We start from the raw sequence: 22,827 nt of genomic DNA on the forward strand, positions 1-22,827 counted from the left end.
AATGAATAATATTATGTTACAAGTGTACAATACAGTAAGTAATTCATAATTTTAAAGGTTATACTCCACTGATAGTTATTAAAAATATTGGCTATATTCCCCATGTTGTACAGTATATCCCTATAGCTTATTTTATACATGATTGTACCTCTTAATCCTGTATCCCTGTATTGTCCCTCCCCTCTTCCCTCTCCCCATTGGTAACGACTAGTTTGTTTTCTATATCTCTGAGTCTGCTCCTTTTTTTTTTATATTCACTAGTTTGTTGTATTTTTTAGATTCCACATATAAGTGATATCATGCAGTATTTGTCTTTATCTGTCTGACTTGTTGCACTTAGCATAAGGCCCTCCAAGTCCATCTGTGTTGCTGCAAAATGTTTTCCTCCTTAAGGCTGAGTAATATTCCATTTATATATATGTACACACACACACACACACACACGTACACACATTACCACATTTTCTCTATCCTTCATCTGTTGATGGACACTTAGGTTGCTTCCGTATCTTCTTGGCGATTGTAAATAATGCTGCTATGAACATTGAGGTGCATTTATCTTTTTGATTTAGCGTTTTTGCTTTTCTTTGGATATATACCCAGAAGTAGAATTACTGGATAATATGGTAACTCTATTTTTAATTTGTTAAGAAACTTCCATACTGCTTTACACAGTGGCTGTACCAATTTACATTTCCACTAATAGTCTTTTGTGTTTCCATACAAATTTTTATTTTATTTGTTCTAGTTCTATAAAAAATGCCATTGGTATTTTGATAGGGATTGAACTGAGTCTGTATATTGCCATGGGTAATATGGTCATTTTAACAATATTCATGATTCTAATCCAGGAACACTGTATATCTTTCCAACTGTTTGTGTCATCTTCAATTTCCTTCATCAGTGTCTTAGAGTTTTCCAAACACAGGTCTTTTACCTTCTTAGGTAGGTTTATTCCTAGGTATTTTATTTTTTTGATGTGATGGTAAATGGAATTGTTTCTTTAATTTCACTTGCTGATAGCTTGTGCTTATTGTATAGAAATTGAACAGCTTTCTGTATATTAATTTTGTATTCTGCAACTTTACCAAATTCATTGATGAGCTCTAGTAGCTTTCTGGTGCCATCTTTAAATTTTCTATATATGATATCATGTCATCTGCAAACAGTGACAGTTTTACTTCTTCCTTTCCAATTTGGATTCCTTTTATTTCTTTTTCTTGTCTGAATGCTATGTATGTCTAAGATTTCCAACACTATGTTGAATGAAAGTGGCTAGAGTGGACATCCTTGTCTTGTTCCTGACCTTAGAGGAAATGCTTTCAGCTTTTCAATGTTGAGTATGATATTAGCTGTGGGTGTGTCACATATGCGTGTTTAGATGGCCTTCCTTGAGGTGTGCTTCTTCTATGCCCACTTTCCGGAGAGTTTCTATGACAAATGAATGTTGACTTTTGCCAAAAGCTTTTTCTGCATCTATTGAGATGATCATATGCTTTTCATTCTTCAGTTTCTTAATGTGGTATATCATATTGATTGATTTGCAGATATTGAAAAACCTTTGCATCCCTGTGATAATCCTACTTGTTTGTTGAATATTTTGTTAAGGATTTTTGCACCTGTGATCATCAGTTACATCAGCCTCTAATTTTTTCTTCTTGTGATAGTTTTGTCTGGTTTTTGTATCTCAGTGACGCTGGCCTCATAGAATGAGTTTGAAAGTATCCTTTCCTCAGCAAATTTTTGGAATGGTTTAAGAGGGATAGATGTTAACTCCTCTCTAAATGTTTGGTAGAATTCACCTGTGAAGTTGTCTGGTCCTACACTTTTGTTTTTTGGGTACTTCCATTATTTTAAATTGATATCTTTCAAACTTTTAGTGTTTGGGGATTTGGTGAATAAGTCATATACATTAGCCTTTATGATTTTATAACTATTAATCATAGGTAAACTGAAGAGGTGTCAGTTATCAGTCTGTCTAAGTGACTCCTTTCTCCCCTGGAGCATTTTAGATGCTATTCTCTTGTTTTCTAATTTTTGCTAATGACTCTCTTCAGGTGAAGCTATCAAAATTACTCCAAATATTCCAAGTCTTAAAGCTTTGTTTTAGAGTAATAGGAAAACATTTTTGTATTTGTTTACAATAGTCTCTGGTGAGTGAAAAATCAATCTAAACTGCTTTTCATAGAATGCCTAAACTGTATCAGTTATTGGCATATTCATATGCTGATCATTGTTATTTAGTCCGTAAGTCATGTCCTACGCTTTGCGACCCCATGAACTGTAGCATGCCAGGTTTCTCTGTCCTCCACCATCTCCCAGAGTTTACTCAGACTCATGTCCATTGAGTTGGTGATGCAATCAAACCATCTCATCCTCTGCCACCCCCTTCTTTTGCTTTCAATCTATCCCAGTAGCAGGGGCTTTTTCCAATGAGTTGGCTCTTTGCATCAGGTGGCTTAAGTATTGGAGCTTCAGCAACAGTCCTTCCAATGAATATTCAGGGTTGATTTCCTTTAGGAAATATATCCAGCACTACAATTTGAAGTTATCAATTCTTTGGCACTCAGCCTTTTCTATGGACGAACTCTCACATCTCTCATATGCTGATTGTGTGTGTGCATGTGATCAGTCATGTCTGTCTCTTTGCGACCCCATGGACTGTAGCCTGCCGTGGGATTTTCTCAGCAAGAGTACTGGAGTGGATTGCCATTTTCTCCTCCAGGGGATCTTCCTGACCTAGGGATCAATCCACTGTCTCCGGTGTCTCCTGCACTAAGTTTAAAATCTCCAGGTTCACACAAGTTTAACACAAGTTTAAATTTTCTCAGGGATTTTTCTGGCAGTCAGGTGGTTACGATATGATTCCTGGTCTGGGAACAAATATCCCAGATGCAGTGTGGCCAAAAAAAATTTTTTTTCTCAATTCCCTCCCCTCCTTCACCCCCATATCCAATTGCTCTCAGGAACTGTCAACTTTACTTTTTAAACATTCTGAAAATTCTTCCATCCTCACCATTAGTTTAATTCACACTTATCTCTGGAGTCTTCTATTGGTCTTTGGCATTTTTTTTTCTCTTTAACCTGTCTTCCTCATTGCCTCTCCGATTTTCTTTCTAAAATGCAAATATAATCACATCACTCCTTTATTGACAAGCTTCAATTTTGTCAATTAGTTTAGATGTATTAATGATACTGTGGGTTTTTACAAAGAGAACTTATCTATTATAAATATAAACTAAAATATTTACAGGTAGAATGATGAGATGTCTTATATTTGCTTCAAAATGAGAAGGAGTGAACATGAGTAGGGATATATATCAAACAAGATTGGCCATTGAAAATTGTTAAAGTCAAATAATGAACACATGGAGGTTCACCATATAATTTTCCCTACTTTTGTGTATGTTGGAAATTTTCTATAATAAAAATACTTTTTTTTAAATAAATTTATTTATTTTAGTTGGGGGCTAATTATTTTACAATATTGTAGTGGTTTTTGCCATACATTGACATGAATCAGCCATGGGTGGGAACACATGTAAAAATACTTTTTAACTTTAAATTTTCCTCAAAACTATCTAAATGCTTCAGAAGGGCAAACATTACCCTTGACCTCTGGAACTACCTTATCTTTGAGCCTTGAATCCAGTTCCTCCTCCAACACCTACCCTATGATTCAGCCCTACCAAGTTACATGTTATTCCTGGAAATATTGGAAATATAACTGGAAATTGGAAATATAACTGAAAAGTTGGAAATATAGCTGAACAATTGGAAATATGACTCCTGAAAGGAATCTTTCAAAATATACGGGTTTTTTTTCCTTTTTGAACAATGAGTACTTATCCTTTTATATCCTCTTCAAAAGTCACCAAACCTAAGGAAACTTCCCTGACTTAATCTCATATAGTCATCTCCTTTTCCCAGATTTCTATTGAACTCTGTGAAAACCTCTTTTCTAGAACAAATATTTGTGTGTTGTAAGATGTTTGGTGTAATAATTTTTTTAAAATATCAGTCTGCTTTACTAGGTGGTAATATCCTGTAGGGTAAAGTCTATGCCATTATTTACGTTTGTGCAATATGCAGTGCAAAGCATGTGTGTAAAAATACTTGCCAAATGATTCATAGGAAAACATACTTTGATTTTTCTTTTACTTTTGTTACCCAAATGTGGATTCTGACTTTCACATAAGAGGTCCCATAAACTAGAATGTACTTAGTCATATTTTGATAACTTCTAGTTGAGTAAAATTTCCAAATGTGAGGATTACAACTCTACACAATGTTTCAGATGTCTTCGCCTCTCTTCCATAAGCTTGATGTGCAAGAATATTCCAAATAGTTGCAGGATTTTATGCATGACATATTTCTCGGTCATCCTTCTAGCTAAAAAGATAGCAACTCAATTCTTACACAATAACTCCATCAGTGGCTTACGTCCATCAAAGTTCTTTCAGCCTCCAAAGAGAATTTGAAGGTAGTATTTCTTCTAAAGCTTAGAGAATTACAATAGAGTGAGATATTATGTGTTCCATAGGCCCTGCTTCAAGTTCTGCTTGGCCCTTCTCTCTCTTTGTAATCATGGCCCCAAGAAACAATTTATAGAGTGAATATGAATGCCCCTCTTGGTGCCAATATTATGTCATTTCTTGTAAAAAACCAAATACCATGTAAAGCAGACTGTCACTGCTGGTTAATTAGCTAAGTCCCATGGTCATGATCTATTTTATACCTGTCACCATCTGAGATAATACAATGATTTTTGAGTGTTACCAGAGGCTTAGCTCTGCAGGGGCCCCCTGCCCAAGGTACAGAGCACCACAGCTGAGGGAGCACCTCAACAATGGAAACAGGATGAGACTGCAGAATACAATCTTGAATCCAGATTACTAGGATGTTTCTTTGTCCTGCAGCATGCTTCTAATGGAAACAGTTATGCACTGGGCACGACCAAAACTGCAGAATCTGGACCCTCCAGAATGGATGCCTTTTCCATAGTGAGCATCAGTTTTTAGCATAAACATAGTGATATAGACGGTATGATAGATTAGAAAAAGGCATGCACTTTGCTTCTAGGAAGACCGGGACCTCCAGCTTTACTACTCACCGCCTTGTGACCTTGCACAAGGTCCTCAGCCTCCATGAAATTTAGTTTTCGCTTCTCTAAGTGTCAGCAGTACTATCTACCTCTGGGAGTTGTGAAAATAAACACCAAATTCTTTCTTCTCACAGTAGCAGATTCAGTTCAAATGCCTACTACAGAGGAAAACAGGAAGAGACAGATTCATCTTAGAATCAGAGTGAAGTGATTGGAAAGAGACTACAGAGAAATCTTGAGCAGCACCATTCAGATTGAGCCCTATCCTTGCCATAAGAAAATAATGATGTCTAAAATATTCTGTCAGCTCATAGGATTTTGAATGGCAGTGGTTCCATACAAAAGTGAAATTCTTTCTATTTCTAAAAAGGAGAACTGTTAAGTGGATCAGAATCCAAAGTTTAGTCAAATTGAACTCATGGTATGAGTTTTCCAGAACCAAATAAGGAAATTATACTCAGTTCTTCTATTTTAAACCTGTTTTAAACTGCTGTATAGTCTGTGAGCTTCAGAAAACTACAGTAACTCGAGATTTGAAACATTCATTCTCCCAAGTCACAGGCAAGTTTTTAGAGTGTAGTTGGAAAATAACATTCATTTTTCCTAACTCCTTGATCCTAGGTCTAAAGAGTTCTAAAAAACCAGGACAGTTTTACCGTACATCAGTTCTTAAAAAGGAATCCTTTAAGTGGAATCTTCCGAAAGTGAAGTTAAGTAAAAGACTCCAGAGAAACTTGGTTCAGCCCATTTTGAATTGCTGGATGAAAGTAAAAATATTACTTTCTCAAAACAAATCAGAGGTATAATTAAACAGTCCCTTTTTCTTTTTTATTTAAAAAAATATGGAGTTTGATCCCATGGCCGATTGATGGACCCTTTGCCTGAGTTATCCTTCCTTTTAGCCTGCGCATCAACCGCTAAAGTCTCTACTACAAATACCTCAAGAGGGGGAAAAGACAACCAATTAAAATCACTTAGACACATTCAAATGCAGTTATTTGTCTGTAACTTTGGCAGCTATTAAGCATCAGTAAAGTGGTGATTAAAATGAAATTCTGTAATTAACCGTGAACTTAATTTTTTCCCTTACTAGTTCTTGATCAAAGATTGTACCTGCAAAATTATACAAAATTCTGTAAAGCGATTATCCTTCAACTAAAAAAAATAAAAATTATACCTGGAACACATTCAAAGACGAAACTCTGAGTGTACTATGATACTAAAGAAAACCAATGGACTAATGATCTATGCAAGGGTCTTGGAACATTTTGTGAGGTAGGGACAGGTTTACCCAAACCAACACGAAGTGCAGCAAAGATAGGGCAGCAGTTGGCACATAGAGAAGTCTTCAGAAAATAAAATGACCAATTTGATCATGTAGAAACATAAAATATGTTGGGAATAACTGCAGCTACATACGTCATTTATATATTGAGTTGAATATTTTAAGTTCACCACTTACAATAGGAGCATTAAGGTTTATTAATATATATAAGGTTTATTAATATTAATACATTACTTCAGAGTCCATAGACTGTAACCCAAGAATGTAAGCCTTTAAATCAACTTTTTCATCTTTTTCTTTTCTTTAAAACAAAATTTCCCCTTTTCTCCTCTTGAAAGGTGCAGAATATTCTGAGTATTACACCATAGTTACCAAGGAAAAATATCCTTGAATCAATTTATGAATTAAAAGTTTTTCAGGATGTTTTAATTTGAGGAAGCCTATTTTTCACACCCATAATTTTAAAAAGCTACTATGGAAAGAAACGACATAATAGCTGTTATTGTCAAAAAACTGTTCACTTGTTTTCGCCATTCTCTGCCTCTAAGCTCAAGTCATCAAAATACAGAGCTGTGCTGTAAAGTCATCACACACCATACACTGTCATTTTTAGGACCTTGCGAACATACTGATTATACAGTGAAGTGGATTGCTATCACAGAAAATTAACTAGTAGTGAGGATTCTCAATGAGTCTAACAAGCTAAGACTCTCTCAGTTGTGGGCAGAAGAAAATGATCACAGGGACACTGTGCCAGGTGGTCAGAGTGCATCTTTTTCTCATGAGAATAAAGGTACCATATAACCAGGTAGAACTTCCAAGAAAGCTGATGTTTTGTCGGGTAAGAGGAGTGCCTAGCAGACATCAGACTATGCTTTTTCATCTCAAAAACCAACAAGAGCCCTCCTAAAAGCTGAATATTACATCATGCCGTAGTTGATACGACTCCACCTTAACCACATTGGGTTTGCAGGGTAGGAAAATGACCACCAATTCCTTTAAAAAATATGACCAAAATAAACACTATCATGTCTGTAACTAAGCTGACCCTGTTGCCGAAGCCAAATATCCAAAGGCTTTGGAAACATCATCATTGACATGTGTTAAATGGCACATCAGGAATCAGTCATCCATTTACCTTCCACCCATGAGAATACAACACAAACACAAAGTCCTATGATTATAAAGAACAATGGATATTATTCAGAGTCAGAAGCCTGGGGGCTTAGTTGAGCTTGGTCACTTACTGGTACCATGACCATGGACAAGTCACTCACTTTCTCTCATTCTCGGTTTCCTCACTGCAATCAGTGGTGATGGTGCCCGCTCCACCCCCCTTTCATAGGATTGTGGCCAAGTGCAAGAAAAGTGTCTAAGGCTGGAAGATTTCCATAAAAATGCAGGCATTTGCCTTATCAATACAGCAGAGCCGCTCAAAGAAGATGCAAACACAGAGAATCCACATAACACCAGACTCCAGAGGTACATACCCTACTGTGATCATTTAAAGCGGCAAAAATTCCAGACCTTCAAATCCATAAAAACAATGCGAATGTGACACACAAACAGCTAAACAACTCCAGGGAGGGCAAATGAGCAACCAATACAAACAGAAATGGCACCCAAGGGAGTTAACTCTTTGGGAAGAGTTTCTTTGGAACACAAGCTGGCAAAAAAAGAGAGAGAGACCGAAAGAGAAAGAAGTGAAACAAGCACTGCATCACCAGATTGGTTTCCTTATAAAAGATCCCAGGAAAATAATCACTTTATTTTGCTTCAAAGCAGGTCTCTGGAGTGTGACTTGCAGATTCAGCTGCACCTCTAAGTTCATCTCAGGAGTCGCCATGTGGCACCCACCAGATCACACCGATTGCTAAGAACTGGAGGTGATTTCCAGTGGCTCTGGGTTAGCAGATTGTATTGCTGACTGCTCTTGAATTGGCCTTAGGTTTAGAAGGATCAGGCAGGTGAGAAGTAGGTGAAAAATTCCCTCTTCTTGTTACAAATAGCTTGGTCTTCAAAAGATATAAACTTGTTACAACCACCTTGAAAAAACATTGACGACTTTTTCAAAGACACGCCTGAGTGGTCTGCTTACTTCACTTTCCTCCTGCTTGACCAAAAGACCCTTCTGCTCCTCACTCAGTGCTCTTTCTCATCACCAGCCCTCATTTTGACATTGAACCACATGGAGGGACATGGAGAGTTAAATTTTCAGAAGCGTTTGAGAAGTAGGTTTTTCTCAGGGCTCTGTCTCTGGTTGATGACCCAGGAAAGCCACAGGTTCATGGGCCACAGTGAGAAGAAGGTCAGTCTTTAGCAGGTGGGGGGAGGAGTGTGCACTCGGGGAAATGGTGGTGCCAGGGTGCATTCCAATCAGCAGAGACAAGCACCTCTCTCCTCTCCCCCACCCTCCAAATGGAGCAAAGAGAGGGAAGAAGTGCATTGCTTTGACTCCTGAACAGCCTTCTAGTCCTGAACTCTCTGAACAACCCGCCTTCCAGGACTGACACTAGTGTTATCACCATTAACTGTTTGGGGTGGGGCATGGGTGGAGTGGCTGTCCTCCAAAGGAAAGGAGTGACGGGAACAACTGAGGAAAAGCCAGCAAGGGCAGCGGGAGCAGTGCATCCCTGGGTAATAATAAAGCTCTCAGTGGCTGTTCTGACCAATGCGAGGGCCATCAGTGAACCGTCTCACGGAGAAAAACACGCTGCCAGTCAGTGCTGCTACAGAGCCTGTGCTTGGATTGTCACAAAGGGAAGCCTCGCCCTTCCTGCCATGGAGAGTTCGAAAAGGCCATAACGCTCATTGTGTGTCTAATCGTGTTGTGCTGAAATAGTCTCATTTGCATTTCATGAGCTTTTAAGCTTCAGTGTGTGAGATTAGCAGATGAGCTGCACTTTTTTTTTTTGTTTGTTTAACGTGTGCAGGCTCTGGAGTCAGATCTTGGTATCACTTCTGCCTGCGTCATGTATCTCCAAGTGACTACAGTCTCTGAACTTCAGTTTCTCTATCTATAAAACTGGAATAATTATATAAAGCACATAGACTTACTGTGAGGATTATATGAACATGAACACAGTTGTTCACCGCAATATTTGGCACAGCAAGTGCAGAATAAATTTATGTTATAATTTTCGTGCTGTGTGTGCTAAGTAGCTCATTTGGGTTTGACTTTGCGACCCCATGTACAGTAGCCCACCAGGCTCCTCTATGCATGGGATTCTCCAGGCAAGAATACTGGAGTGGGTTGCCATGCCCTCCTCCAGGAGATCTTCCCAACCTAGGAATCTAACCCACATCTCTTAAATCTCCTGCATTGGTAGGTAGGATCTTTACCACTAGTGCCACCAGAGAAGCCCTATAATTATTAGTGCTAACATTGGGATGGTAGTGGTAGCAGAAGCCTTGATATCTTTTCAAGTTCTGCCCCTGACTAGTTCTGGGATCTAGATAAATATGCTATGATTTCCTCATCTTTGAAATGAAGGCATTAAATTGCACATTCTATCATTCCCATCCTAGAATTTAAAGCTCTGGTTCTGAGAGAGCAGTATTGACATATATTCACTACCATGTATAAAATAGCTAGCTGGTAGGAAGCTGCTGTCTAGCATAAAGAACTCAGCTTGGTGCTCTGTGATGACCTAGAGAGGCGGGATGGGGAGGTGAGAGGGGAAATATATATACATATAACTAATTCACATTGTTGTAGCAGAAACTATCACAACATTGTAAAGGAATTATACTCCGATTAAAAACTAACTAACTAAATACACACACAGAGACACACAAAACTTTGGTTCTATGGACATACTATCTTCATACAAAATAATCATTTCTATTATTCTGATATTACTATTTTGAAAGTCAAGATATCATTGGTTTTTAAAATAATCTGTGGGCTTTCAAAAATTCAGTACTCATAATTCAAAGAACAATCAGACTGCCATTTAGACACCCCCCACTTTTGAGGTGGGTGGCTTTTTAACTCTGACTTCACCTGAGTGTTGTTTTCTCCTGTCAGCCTTTGGAAAAAGGGAAATACACCAGAAACAAACTCTCTGAAGAATGGCTCCCTGGACAGCCGGTGCCCCACAGCCAGCCAGAACTCGCTGGGCCATGTGGCCACATGCCGACCGGAGGACCTCACACAGCTGGCATACAGAGGAACAAAGGAGTTGGACACATTGTTTCCTTACTGGACACTCTAGTTTTTGTGAATCCGTCTACATTTTGATAGAAATAAAGGGGAAAAAAATCTCCCAATGCCAGACTAGCTAGGCATCTGAATCTGCTTCCATCCCAGGTCTTTGGCTGATGTGGCAACTCAAGGCCAAACGCACTGAGGGAAACTTGGGCAGAATCAGTGTGTCATTTTCAACCCACTCTCCATGTATGAGGAGGGTGGGGGTGGTGGAGGGAGAACTTGAGCCTGTATGACAATCTGCCAGTCATTTAGGGAAAGAAGCGCACTTCAGGGTGCCCTGGGTTTCTCACAAGCAAAACTGAAAATTTGGTCAGAATTCAAATCAAAACACCACTCTGTGCACCCCCACCCCCACCCCCCTTAATGTCCAGGCAATCCAGAAAAAGGAACTTGTCTGGTTATCTGCCCCCATGGGTCTGATTCAGAGACCTGTCACTTCCAGAGGTTTTGCCTTCGCCCTTTCCCCTTTCCCTTTCTTAAACATTCTGTTCGGGGACAACAATGCAAGGACAAGTCCCCAAAACGAAAGCTTTGTTTCAGGACTGTGCCTGCTTTGCTGCCCTCCTGAAACCAAGCTCCATTACTGCCAAATGAACCAAAGAAAGAACAAGTTCTCTCAGTGTTGGATGCCAGGTCCCCTAGAGTTGATAATTAGCTTCAGAAAATATAATTATAATACTTCTATAATCTGGGTCGTAAACAAGGAAGAACGGCTGTTTACATCAAGAACACAGGAATTTTCCCTTATCTAAAATAAGGAAGACCAGGGACGACTAAAATTTTGGCTATAAAGTGATAGAAGTGAGTTTAAAAAGCTGTAAACTAGTGAAGATGAAAAGAATTATAAAATTTATCTTTCTATGAGTTAGAAAGCATGTCTGAAATCTAAATATGATTTCTAATCTAAGTCTTACTTTGTTAGCTTTCTGTATTGCAGATTTTTACACACAGTTACATGAGACAGTCTTCAAAATTGACTAAGAATGGTCCAGTCAGACATACAATTGATTCACAAGCTATTTCTCAAACAATATTTTCAATGGTTAAGACTCAAGCGTCAGTGGTAAAAACAAATGAAAATCAAATCTAATCATCAACTCACTTCAATAGTCTCTACTTCAGAAACTGAATCTTGGTTTTGAAACTAAATGACATGTACCATTAAAATTCCAAATACCAGGAAATAAACTCACTATTTCCTAGATAGGAATCAAGTCATATGCCTCACTAATCCTCAAAGTTAGAAAACAACGCTGCTGGAAAGAATAGTTTCTTTAAAATAATACTAGTAGAAACACAAATGGCTATTAGCAACAGGTAGAAATAAAATACCTTCTTTAGTGTCAGAGGGAAACCAAAATTAAAAATTGTCAGTGGCTTGCAAAACATGTGTGTACCTGCACACACACACACACACACACACACACACGGAGCAGAAAGTTCTCCAGTTACTTACTAGGATGGTTGGCCGTGTATTCTTCACATCAGCACCCTGCCTGTTCAGCTGCCAAGTGCCAGAGCACTCGACGAGCAGCTGTTTCCTTCAAGCTGCGGCTGTGTCTTAACCAGTCACATGCACCTCCTGATAAATACCGCTACGTGCCAGGAGGTCAGAAACTGAAGATCATTATTCTCCTAATTCGCAAACCATCTCATAACCCGTGCACTGGCTCAGCCAGTGCATTAGCATGTAGAGCAGCACATTCCATCATTTGTTTTCTTTTGTGACAAAACACGAACAGCTGATAACTCACCCTGGAGAGCAGGTCACTGCAAGTGGAAAGTTGATGTGTTTGCGTCAGGAAGGAGGTGGCGGGGGGTAGGCTGACAGTCCGTCTGCTCTCTTCCCTCCCTCAGGTTTTCAATGGGCACTTGAACAGCAAGAGGAAGGGACCCCAGCAGTACAGCTGGCGGCAGCTGCTCTTCTTTCCAGGTGTCCCCAGTCTACATCCATCTGCTGCTCCATCTTGGTTTTATTTTCTCAGCATCCCAGGCTCCAGTTTGTTGGAAGAGCCACGAACTGAGTGGACTCTTCTGAGGAGGGCAGACTGTCAGTCTAAGAAAGCTTAGGCTTAATTTCAAAGGACAGGGCTACTATGCCCTGTGATGCTGAGGGGCAGATGTGTGGAGGCTTAATGAGGAATAGCAAATGCAGCTTTATCTAAAGAGCAAATGGAAATGATTTCAGGCACTTGAGACCAAACTTCCACACAGTGATCTACTGGATTGTGTCAACATTTGGTGGCACTGTTGAGATTATCAGCGAGGGAATGAGAGTGGAAACAGAAATAATCATAGAAATTCACAAAGCACTTTGCAGATGTGCCGCTGCCCCCTTTGGTATGCCAGGAAATGGGACCAGCCTGCTGTTTCCTGTGTTGCTCACAAAAGTGGCAAACCATCCTGAGTGCTTTGTTGAATTCATATTTCTCACCTGGGCTGATTTTCCCACCACCACACCCCCCTTCTTCTTTGCCTCTCTCTGCAAAGAAAGCCTTTAAGCTATCTGGCTTTGGACAGTATCTGACCTTGGGTAACTGACCCAAGGTGTGGTAAGAGTGACACTTACCCAAATCTGTGCCCGAGCAGGGTAGAGGGGAGATGGGACGGAGATTCAGCCCTTTTGGCAAACTGAACATCCAAAAAAGATGTTTAAAAGGTTAAAATGCCCCAGGGGATTTCTGAACCATAATGAGCCTGTTAAACTGTCAACCTTGATTTTTTCATAAATAAGATCTTATTCAATAGAAGAGCCTGTGGGGGCCACTTTTCAAATCTGGATTTTGTTTCATGATTATTTACAATGTTAATCAAACCAGAAATTTTCCTCTGTACAGAAGATAAAATGTTTTTCCAGAAAATCAGAAAAGGATGAAAAAAACCATCAGTCTTGCCATTCTTTCGGAGGATTCATTTGTTAGCAACATGTGAGAGTCCAAAGTACAAATGAAATTTTTTTAAAGCTTCAAAATGTATCTTTTTTTAAGGGTTCAAAGTTAGTAACAGAAATAGGACATCAGCGTACAATGTGCTGAAATACATGTTAGCTTCATAAGCAATTTTTCCTCATGTGTTCATACGACCATCATTAACCAGAAACAGAAAAGGAGGCCTATTGAAGATGTGAAATATTACTTTGATTTATTTTTACTTTATAATTATAGAAACTTTTGTCACCTGATGGCATCCATCAGTTACTTTACTTGTAACTGACTTGTTAATTCTTCTGATGCATAGCACATGGTCAATGAAAGAGAGAAACCCTTCAATAACCAATAGAAAAAAGAGCCTAAGGACAGGTAAACACAGAAACAACATTGTAAAGCAGCTATACTCCAGAAAAATAAAAGAAGGAAATACTTTGCTCCTTCTGTTGGCAGAGAGGAACAAAAGGATGGACCCTGAGTCACACCCCTGAAGCAAACTGTCGGTGCAGATCACGACTGGGAACACGCCTTCCCAACAGGGTCCAGAAGTGCAATGGAAGGTTCTACAATGACACTTTTCAGCCTCGCAAAGAAATGGGGAGATCCCACCTCCATGCCCATACTGTCTACAGGTACCAATCATTTCCTTCAACTCAAAGAGAGGGGCCCTCCTCCTATCAGAGGCCATCTACCTACTGGATTTGGGTCTCACTGGGCAACTCCCACCTATTTAGGATGCTTTCACCAACAACTTTAGCTTCTCACCCTCCTCATTATCTAAATATGCTCATGGTTTTCTGTGTCCTAAAAGCAATCCTTTTTGATCCTTCGCTTCTTTAACTCCTGCCCTAACCCATTCATTCCCTTCATGACTAAACTTCTGGAAAAATACTTGTATGGTCTTGCATCCCATTTTAAGTCTCAACCTGCTTACAGTCTGGCTTCTTCCATCAATTTCACTGAAATGAATTTATTTTAAGGGCAAACAGGCTAGATTTATTCAAAAACTATAAAAGTTTATAATATAAATCAAACAAAATTAGTTGTTAAAAGTGGCTAATATGTATCAAAATTCTGACCAAATCAAGACAATCCAAAGCACAGAAAGATTATATAGCTCAAGGAGAAAAAAGCTATAAATAGGAATGTCGATACAGAAACTACATAAATATACAAATCTACAGTTTTAATGTAACAACAACAAATCACTAAGTACATGTGTCAGCTATCTTTCTCCAACATTAAAATAGCATATGTTTAACACATAAAACCTTCCCCCAAGTCACCGAAAACCAAAGTTATTGGCTTCACTTGTATTTTACTCAACTTCTCAGCTGTACTTGATCCAAACACTCCTTAAAATTTTCTCCTGTGACTTCTATAAAATTTTACTCCTGCCTCCTTCAGCCTCCTATGTGGACTTTTCTTCTACTTGCCCCTTAAACGTGAAAATCCCCTCTTTTCTTCCTGTTTTCTTACATCTTGCATGTGTCTTCATTGATTATTGGTTTCCTAATTAGTTGCATTGCCTTCAAAAGCCCGTCTCTGCCTTCAATCTATTTTTTTTTTTAACACTAAAAGCTTCTCAGAGGCCATGGCGGTGGCTTTGGTACCTTTATATTACCAGAACCTGTGACTGGGCTTGAATTTTTCTCTTGTATTTTCCACTGCTGTCGCATTTCTTACTCTGTGTTATAGTTAGGTCTTCATACATCTATGTTGCATCCAAACTTCAACTACCTTAGAGAAAGTGTATAACTTACTCATTTTATATCCTGCAATGCCTAGTGCAATGTCTGATATATAGGAGATACATGGCTGTAACCATGTTGAATAAATAAATGAATGATTGAAGAGAAGGGTCATCTGCCTATTCCTTTAAGAAAAGATATTTTTCAAGTTTGCAAAAATGGATTTTATATTAGTGAATGAAATCATCCTAAGCAATTCCCTCCCCAAAGAAATTATTTTCTCCACATTCTTTGACAACACTGTAGTAAAACTATAAAACAATTACAAAAGTCAGAAAAGAGCCAAGCTTTTCAAAAGGTTTATAATTTGTCTTAAAAAAAAATCATTGATTGGAAAAGAAGAAAAAACAGTTATAGAATGCTTAGAAATTTCAGTAGTAAGAACACCACATATCAAACAGTATGCACAAAGCAAAAGAGTTACTTAGAGACAAATTGACTTAAGAAGAAGCTAAAAAACAATAGATCAATAATCATGGGAAAATGCAAAAGCTATTAAGAAATTGTTCCAAGAAAACTTTTTGGTCCAAATTACTCATACGATCAAGTTTTCTTGTGGCTTGAAGCCATAGATAATTCCCAGGCTTTACAAAATGTTCAAGTGGACAAAAGTAACAGAAAGCTAACATAATACCCTCAATTTAAAAACAAACAAACAAACAAACTGATAGAACATAATAAAGGAAACCGCAGACTAAATTCCTGTATAAACATAGTTAACACTTGAGATGAAAAAAAAAAATCTCAATATTAAGGAATGCACTAGCATAGTAACATAAATAAGTCAACAGAAGAAAAACTTTTGATTTAGCACAATAGATAATCTTAACAAGTCTTTTGATAGAACTAAAGATCAATTTTTTTAATTAATAGGAGAATTTTTCTTAGCACAGTAAAGATTGTGTATCCCAAATCAAACACAGGCATCATACCTCAAGGTGTAATACTTGAAGTATAAACATTAAAGTCAGAAACAAACAAAAGGATGCTCATTATCACTACCATCATTTATTTTAGCATACTATTCTAGACCAGATAAGAAAAAGAAACTAAAAAAAGAATTATGAAAGAGCAGAAGACAAAATTATCTAACCTGTACATGTTATAATCATTTACTCAAAAAAATCAGCTTTTTAAAAAGTTTTTAAATAATAAGAAATGTCAGTGAGGTGAACAGTTAGAAAACAAATTCACAAAATAAAAGAATTTTCCATATAATAGCCAAAACTGTTGGGAAACATAATGGAGAAAAAAAGCTTAATAGTAGCAACAAAATTTCTAGAAATGACAAAAAAAAAAGTGAATAACTTATATTTAAAAATTTATAAAACTATATTGAGAAAATATTTCAATAAATAGTTATGTAATTTTCTTGGAACAGAAGATTCAACATTGTCAAGATGTCAATTTTCCCTATTTAATTTATAAATATAATTAATTTTTGGTTAAAATCTCAAAAAGATTTTTCAAACAGCTTAGAAAAGAAATCCTGAAGTTTATTTGAAAGAATGAACTACAGAATGGTAAAGAAATTTTTAGAAAAAAACAAAGGGGTGTGTCCTAGATATTAAATAGGTTAAAAAGAAAAAATCACAAATTTAACAGTTTGATACTGATGCCAAAGGAGGCAGAGCAATGGGACAGAACACAAAGCCCAGAACTATAAACACAAGTACTAAAATAAAATGTTTATTTGTTAAATATGGCATTTAAACCCAGTGGGGAAAAATTATTCTGGTTGAATTAACTGGTTCAATAGTTAATTATTAGGAAAAATAAAGATGTAATTATTACCTCACATCATACACAAAGTAAATGCCTAGTGGACCAAAGAGTGAAATATGAGAATAAAACCACACACTTGGAGAAAATGATGTAATTGTTTTTATAATCTTAAAAGTCATTTAAATCATGGTTAAATATGTTTATCAAGAAAATTATTCTATGATCAGAAAAGCAGAAATCATAAAGAAAAAAATTTACTATTTAAATGAATAAAATGTAAAATTTGCATATGTCAGAAATAACCCCACCAGAACCAAAATTAAATAAAAAATGACAAAATGAGATTAAAAAATGAAACCTGTACATTAAAGGGTTAAGAGCCTTAACACATGAATAGCATTTATAGTTCACAACAAGGCAAAGGATATTATAAATGGTCCACAAGGGAAGAAATATAAATGACCAATACACATCTGAAAAATATTGTTTCCTAAAAATGAATATAAATTAAAAAATAATAAGATATCATTTATTATCTAAAAACTTGACTAAGATGGATAATTGATACTTTCCAATGTTGGCAGGAGGTTTGGAAAATGGCACCTTCATACTCTACTGGAAAGAATATAAATTGCTACAATGTTTGAGGAAGATAATTTTGTGATATGTAGCAAAGGCTTTTTAAAATATGTATACTTTATAATTCTTCAGTTTGTGTTTAGAGATATATCCCCAAAATATAATATAGATATTCATATATAAGGGTGTTTTTCACAACATTATTTCTACTAGTGAAAAATTTGAAACAATCTATGTGCCAAAAGTAGTAGAATAAATTATAACATATTCATAAGATGGACCACTATGGAGTCATCATAAAATAATGTTGAAATATGTTAATGTGGAAAACTATTTGGTATAGATTAAGTGAAAAACACAAATTACAAAACAATTTATTCAGTGTGATTTCATTTTTCTAAGAAAATATGTGAGCATGTAGAAAACTGAAACTTTTGACACCAAATTTTTAATAGCAGTTATCTTTGGGAGTTGAGGTCACATCCAGTTTTCCCTGCTTCTTTATGCTTATCAGCTCTTTTCTAGCGTTTCCATGATAAATATGTATCAGTTGTTCATTTTCAAATGAGATCTTTTTTATATAAGAAAAAGTATACTAGGCCTATAAACATACTGAAGTATTTCAATCATCTACATGAAGAAGAGAAAGCCCTTGATGAGAAACATGATTAAGAAGAAAGGACTCAGAGCAGCAAAGCCTCACCATCCATTAACAAAGCCAGCCACTTCCTCCCAACTAAGTCTCTATTCTCAAAACTGGTGGTCCTAGATGCCATAACTGACAGCAAGTCACTGGAAGTGGTGGAACTACCAGGTTCAAAGGATGAAGGAAGAGGAGGGAATCATGGCCTGGCTGGAGCACCTTGGATTCAGTTTCTCAGAGATGTCCCGATGGGCCTTTGTGCCTATTAGAGGCATTCCCACAAGCAGAAATTCCCAAGTGGTATCCATCCCATGCACACATGATCAAAGAGCATGAACCACCACCACCGCCGCGCCTCACTCCCCTCAGCCCTGCCAGCTGCCCCCTTCTGAAGCTGCCCAACCATCCATCTGCTTGGTGCCAGGCTCCATACAAGCTGCTCCAAGCTGGTGACACACCACCTGCTGGTCAACCTGAGGTACCAACGCTATGCTGCATCTTCACCCCCACCTTATTTTCAGGGAACCTCATATGCAATGTTACACTTATGTTTCTTGAGTTCAGTAAATTCTACCTGGTCATTGCTTTCTCAGATACATATACTTTGGGGGCCCTTTCTCTCCTTTTTATTTCTTCCACCATTTGTCTAAGAATCATAGGGGATCTTCCTTCACCTTCTTGTTCTTCCCTTTTTCCCCCCCTTTTTTTCACCGTGTGTGAGCCAAAATAAATACATAATCACAATCAGTTGTAAGACCCATGCGAGCTACATGCCAGTCACAGAAAGAAAAATAATTGTGAAGAATCAGAGTAGAGTTTTGAACCGCCAAAGCCCTTGAACTAAGTAAACCATTGTCAATAAATGAGAAAATAAAATGTCTTGTGTTCAAAGTACATTGCATTTAGGGATTCATCAAAGTATGTGACAAAAATCTCTACCTTCAAGGTTTATTACACCTCCAGGAGAAAAGTGGAACATGTAGAAAGCCATATGTAAGGAATAACAACAAATATTTATCATAACAATCAGCATCTATTAATATTATAATGTACTATATTAATATATTGTTAAAAGTTTATAACAAATTATCAGCTGCTTAAAACGCTCCTTTAATTCTCACAGCAATGCTCTATGGAGATGCTATTATTCCCAGAGGACCTTTAACAAAATTAACTAGCCTGCCCTCAGCTAGGAAGCAGCAAAGAAAGAGACATTTTGAATGCGACCGTCTGACTCCAAACCCTGCACATTTACCCCACAAAATGATTTGGCAGTCAGAGAAGTTTTCAGAGACTTGCTTGTCCTTTTCTAGCTTACCCTGCTTACCCTCAAGCATAAAAGCCAAGTAAACTGCATGGCACTTTAAGATCTAATCATTGGCATCACAACAGTAGTCTGCCACTCTTGTCCATTACAAACGTGTGCTATTTCAGCCAGTGATAGTGGGTCAGTGGTCGTGAGGTGGTCTGGTAGACTGAGTGGCATTTATAACATTGTTTCTAGGACTTCCCAGTGGCTAAGACTCCATGCTGCCAGCACAGGGGGCCCGGGTTCAACCCCTGGTCAGGGAACTAGATTCCACATGCTGCAGTGAAGACCCAGAGTGCCTCAACTAAGACCTGGCACAGCCAAATAAGTAAAAGAAATATTTTAAAAAACTATTGCTTCTGTGCATAATACTTCTATGGATTAAAAATATCTTGAGTTCCCAATAACTGATTTATAAGTGAGTCTTTGGAACCCAGCCATTCATAAACTGGAGACAGGCTGTAGAAAAATGAAGAGGAGAATGAATAAGGACAGTCTGTAGCAGAGGAGGCCTCAGCAGAAGGTGCCCTCAAACCCCATCCTCTGTGCTCCCCTTTTATGCACCATCCCAGGAGGAACTCCCAAATTTCGGAACAAATCAATCCAGATTAAAAATAGCCTTCCACTTTCAGTATCTCTTTTTCCTGCCAATCTCTTCTCTTTTCTCCCTTTTTTTTATAAAATTTCATTTACTTTTTAAAAATAAATTACATATTATTAGAGTTGCATTTACTCAATCTAATTCATTTAAATTTATCTTAATGGCAACATTTTCCCCTTCATCTAAGCTTCTCAGACCTCTTAGTGTAGCTTCTTAGACCACGCTAGCTAAAGCTATATTCAATTAAATTAAAAAAACAGGAAGGAAAATTAAGTATTCATGGCACAAAACACCTTACCTAGCATAACTGCTTATACAATAACTTCCCCCGCTAAGAGTCTTCTTTCAAAATCCTGACTTGACAGCAAATTTCATCAGTCTTTGAAGATTTCATCACTATATACCACAGATTAATGACAAAATTAACTTTAAATCTTCTAAAATGCCACTGCAGTTTCCAGAATTCTTTCAATTCTTGAAAAAAGTTGCTTAGAGTAAAAAATAAGTAAATAAATAAATATAAATAAACAAAATCCCCAAGGCTGTCTCTATGCATTTTCCTGAGAATCATTTCGTGTGTAGAAAATAATAGAAGGGCAGTTTTCAGATTTATGGTTTCCTTCCTATTTGTGTCAGCATTATTGTTATATCAAAGTATAAAACACAAAGTTGATTCAGGGATAAATGAGGCAAAGAAAATATTCAAATTTGTTTTTTTTCTTGTTATGTGATAGCCAAATGCACGAAGTGGAGCACAATTTGATCTTCCTAGGAATCACAGGAAAAGCACAGTTAGAAACTCCAAATCCTCTTATTCTTATATGCAAACTATAGGACCCCTTGGACCCACTTCTCCCTGTTCTCTCATTGCTGTTTTGCTCTTGCTGGACTTCTGTAAGTCTGCTAAGCTGTCCTGGGTTCACATCACAGCCCACTGGCCTGGGCTGGAAGATGATGGTCAGTGGACACTTTCTGAATGAATGAATGAATTTATTTTTACACCATGGTTATACTATACATTAGCCATACTATTTTGATACCAAATCCCTTTGCTCAAAATTATACATAATTCTAACCAGTGTCAATGTTCTACTTAAATCACTTCTGCTCTTTACTTTACCATATTACCCAAACCCAGCTGGCTGACTACAAGTCCTATTTTCCAGTCTTTAGTGCCAAAGTACTTGCTCAAGCTTTAATCCAACCATCACCACCTGTAGGTTCTCAATCTGTGAGGCCTGAGCTTCTAACCTCATTTCCATTTATCATATACTTGATCAAATATCGCCATGGTTTACTTGCACTCTCTTTGCTGAAACTTTCGACTGCATCTCAGGTTACTTATACCCTTTGTGTGTAGAACGTCTTTGGATAAGATATTCCTTTCTATGACTTCCTGGAAAAACAAAAAGGCAACCACAAGAGTGGGAACCTGCTGTGGAATGAGGATCTAACATTCTTGCTATAGGATTTTCTTATTTGCAGATCACAGGGGGTCAACTAAGAAAGCCCTTTTAGAAGCACATAAAAAAGTGGTGGGAACGGTTCCAGTTTTCCTTCATATTTTAATTAAATAAGGAGTGCTTATTCTCAGGGGTTTTCTTGGTGATTGTCATTCTTATTAGTGAAAGGCAATAGATCTATTTATGTTGTGGTAAACTCTCAAACTGAGAGGCAAGTACACGGGAAGTGTCAGAGCTGAGAGGCGGGTGCTGTTTCCTTAATACAACCATAGGAACTAAGAAAGTCAGCCAAAGCATCTTGGCTTGTGGAAATAAACACATGGTAGTGAGCAATCACTGCAGGAGAGCATAGGTTAAAATAGCTGAAAATAGCAACCTCAGTGGTGAGGCTTCAATAGGTATTTGAATGCTCATAAACTCTTTTTAAAAATATATATTCTAATGGTCAGGAAAACTACCTTATCACTTGGAAGAATGCTCTTGTTTCCTTTTACATTGTAAGAGAAACAGATGCCTGTGTGAATTTTTTAACTTATAAAATATTTAAACTTAAAAAGTAATAATGCTCATCATAGATAAATATAGAGATATATGTAAGGTAAATAGTACAAAAAAATAAATAAAATATGTCATTGTAGAACTCCTCTTTCTCACTGAGATGACACACACCTATGAGAAATGCATCTCATACATACATACACACATAGGGCTCTATTTTTCCATTAAAAAATTATTGTAATTTGATTTTCCCCCATCACAGTGTATCGTGGTTACATACACTGGCTTCACTATCAGTAACATAGATTTATTTTCCTAATAGTTTTGTACTCCTTCATACGTAGTTATATAGTTTATTCACCTTATTGCTGAACGATAAAGATGCTCCTAGTGTTTTGCCTCTATAAACAGTGCTGCACTAAACATTCTAGCACATACATCTTAGTTTCTGGTGCTTTTATTTCCAAAGTATAGATCTCCAAAACTGGAATTATTGGGATTTCAGTTATTCATTTTATTCTGAACGCTCATTTATTTTCCCAAGATTAAACTGAAAGCAATGCAAGGGTCAAGGCCTTTAAAAGACTGATCAATGTAAACTTAGAGGATCAAGATTATTCATTTGCAGAATCCTGCCCTACCAGACATATTAACTAAATCATCTGTGTTGAAGATTTTGCTTGATTTTCATGTAGAATAATAACATTTTTAAAAAACCAAAGCATATTA

At 37.3% G+C, this 22,827-nt stretch overlaps 1 protein-coding gene across 11 annotated transcripts in view; it reads right to left on the reverse strand.

Moving 5' to 3' along the window:
• Nucleotides 1-22,827, reverse strand: part of RASGRP3 (RAS guanyl releasing protein 3) — a 114,839-nt gene that overhangs the window by 69,637 nt on the left and 22,375 nt on the right. For 2 of the 11 annotated variants that reach the window (XM_081590225.1, XM_081590220.1), the window contains exon 1: nt 12,059-12,372. The exons of 8 other annotated variants lie outside the window; for them this stretch is intronic. The gene's annotated coding sequence lies outside the window, so the exon portion shown is untranslated. Of the gene's footprint in view, nt 1-12,058; nt 12,727-22,827 lie in introns of those variants that run through there. One more of the 11 variants, XM_081590223.1, reaches the window with a different exon arrangement.

This window comes from Giraffa tippelskirchi, chromosome 4 (assembly GCF_054371585.1).
Source record: "Giraffa tippelskirchi isolate mGirTip1 chromosome 4, T2T-mGirTip1v1.2.pri, whole genome shotgun sequence".
Classification (NCBI taxonomy): Eukaryota; Metazoa; Chordata; class Mammalia; order Artiodactyla; family Giraffidae; genus Giraffa; species Giraffa tippelskirchi.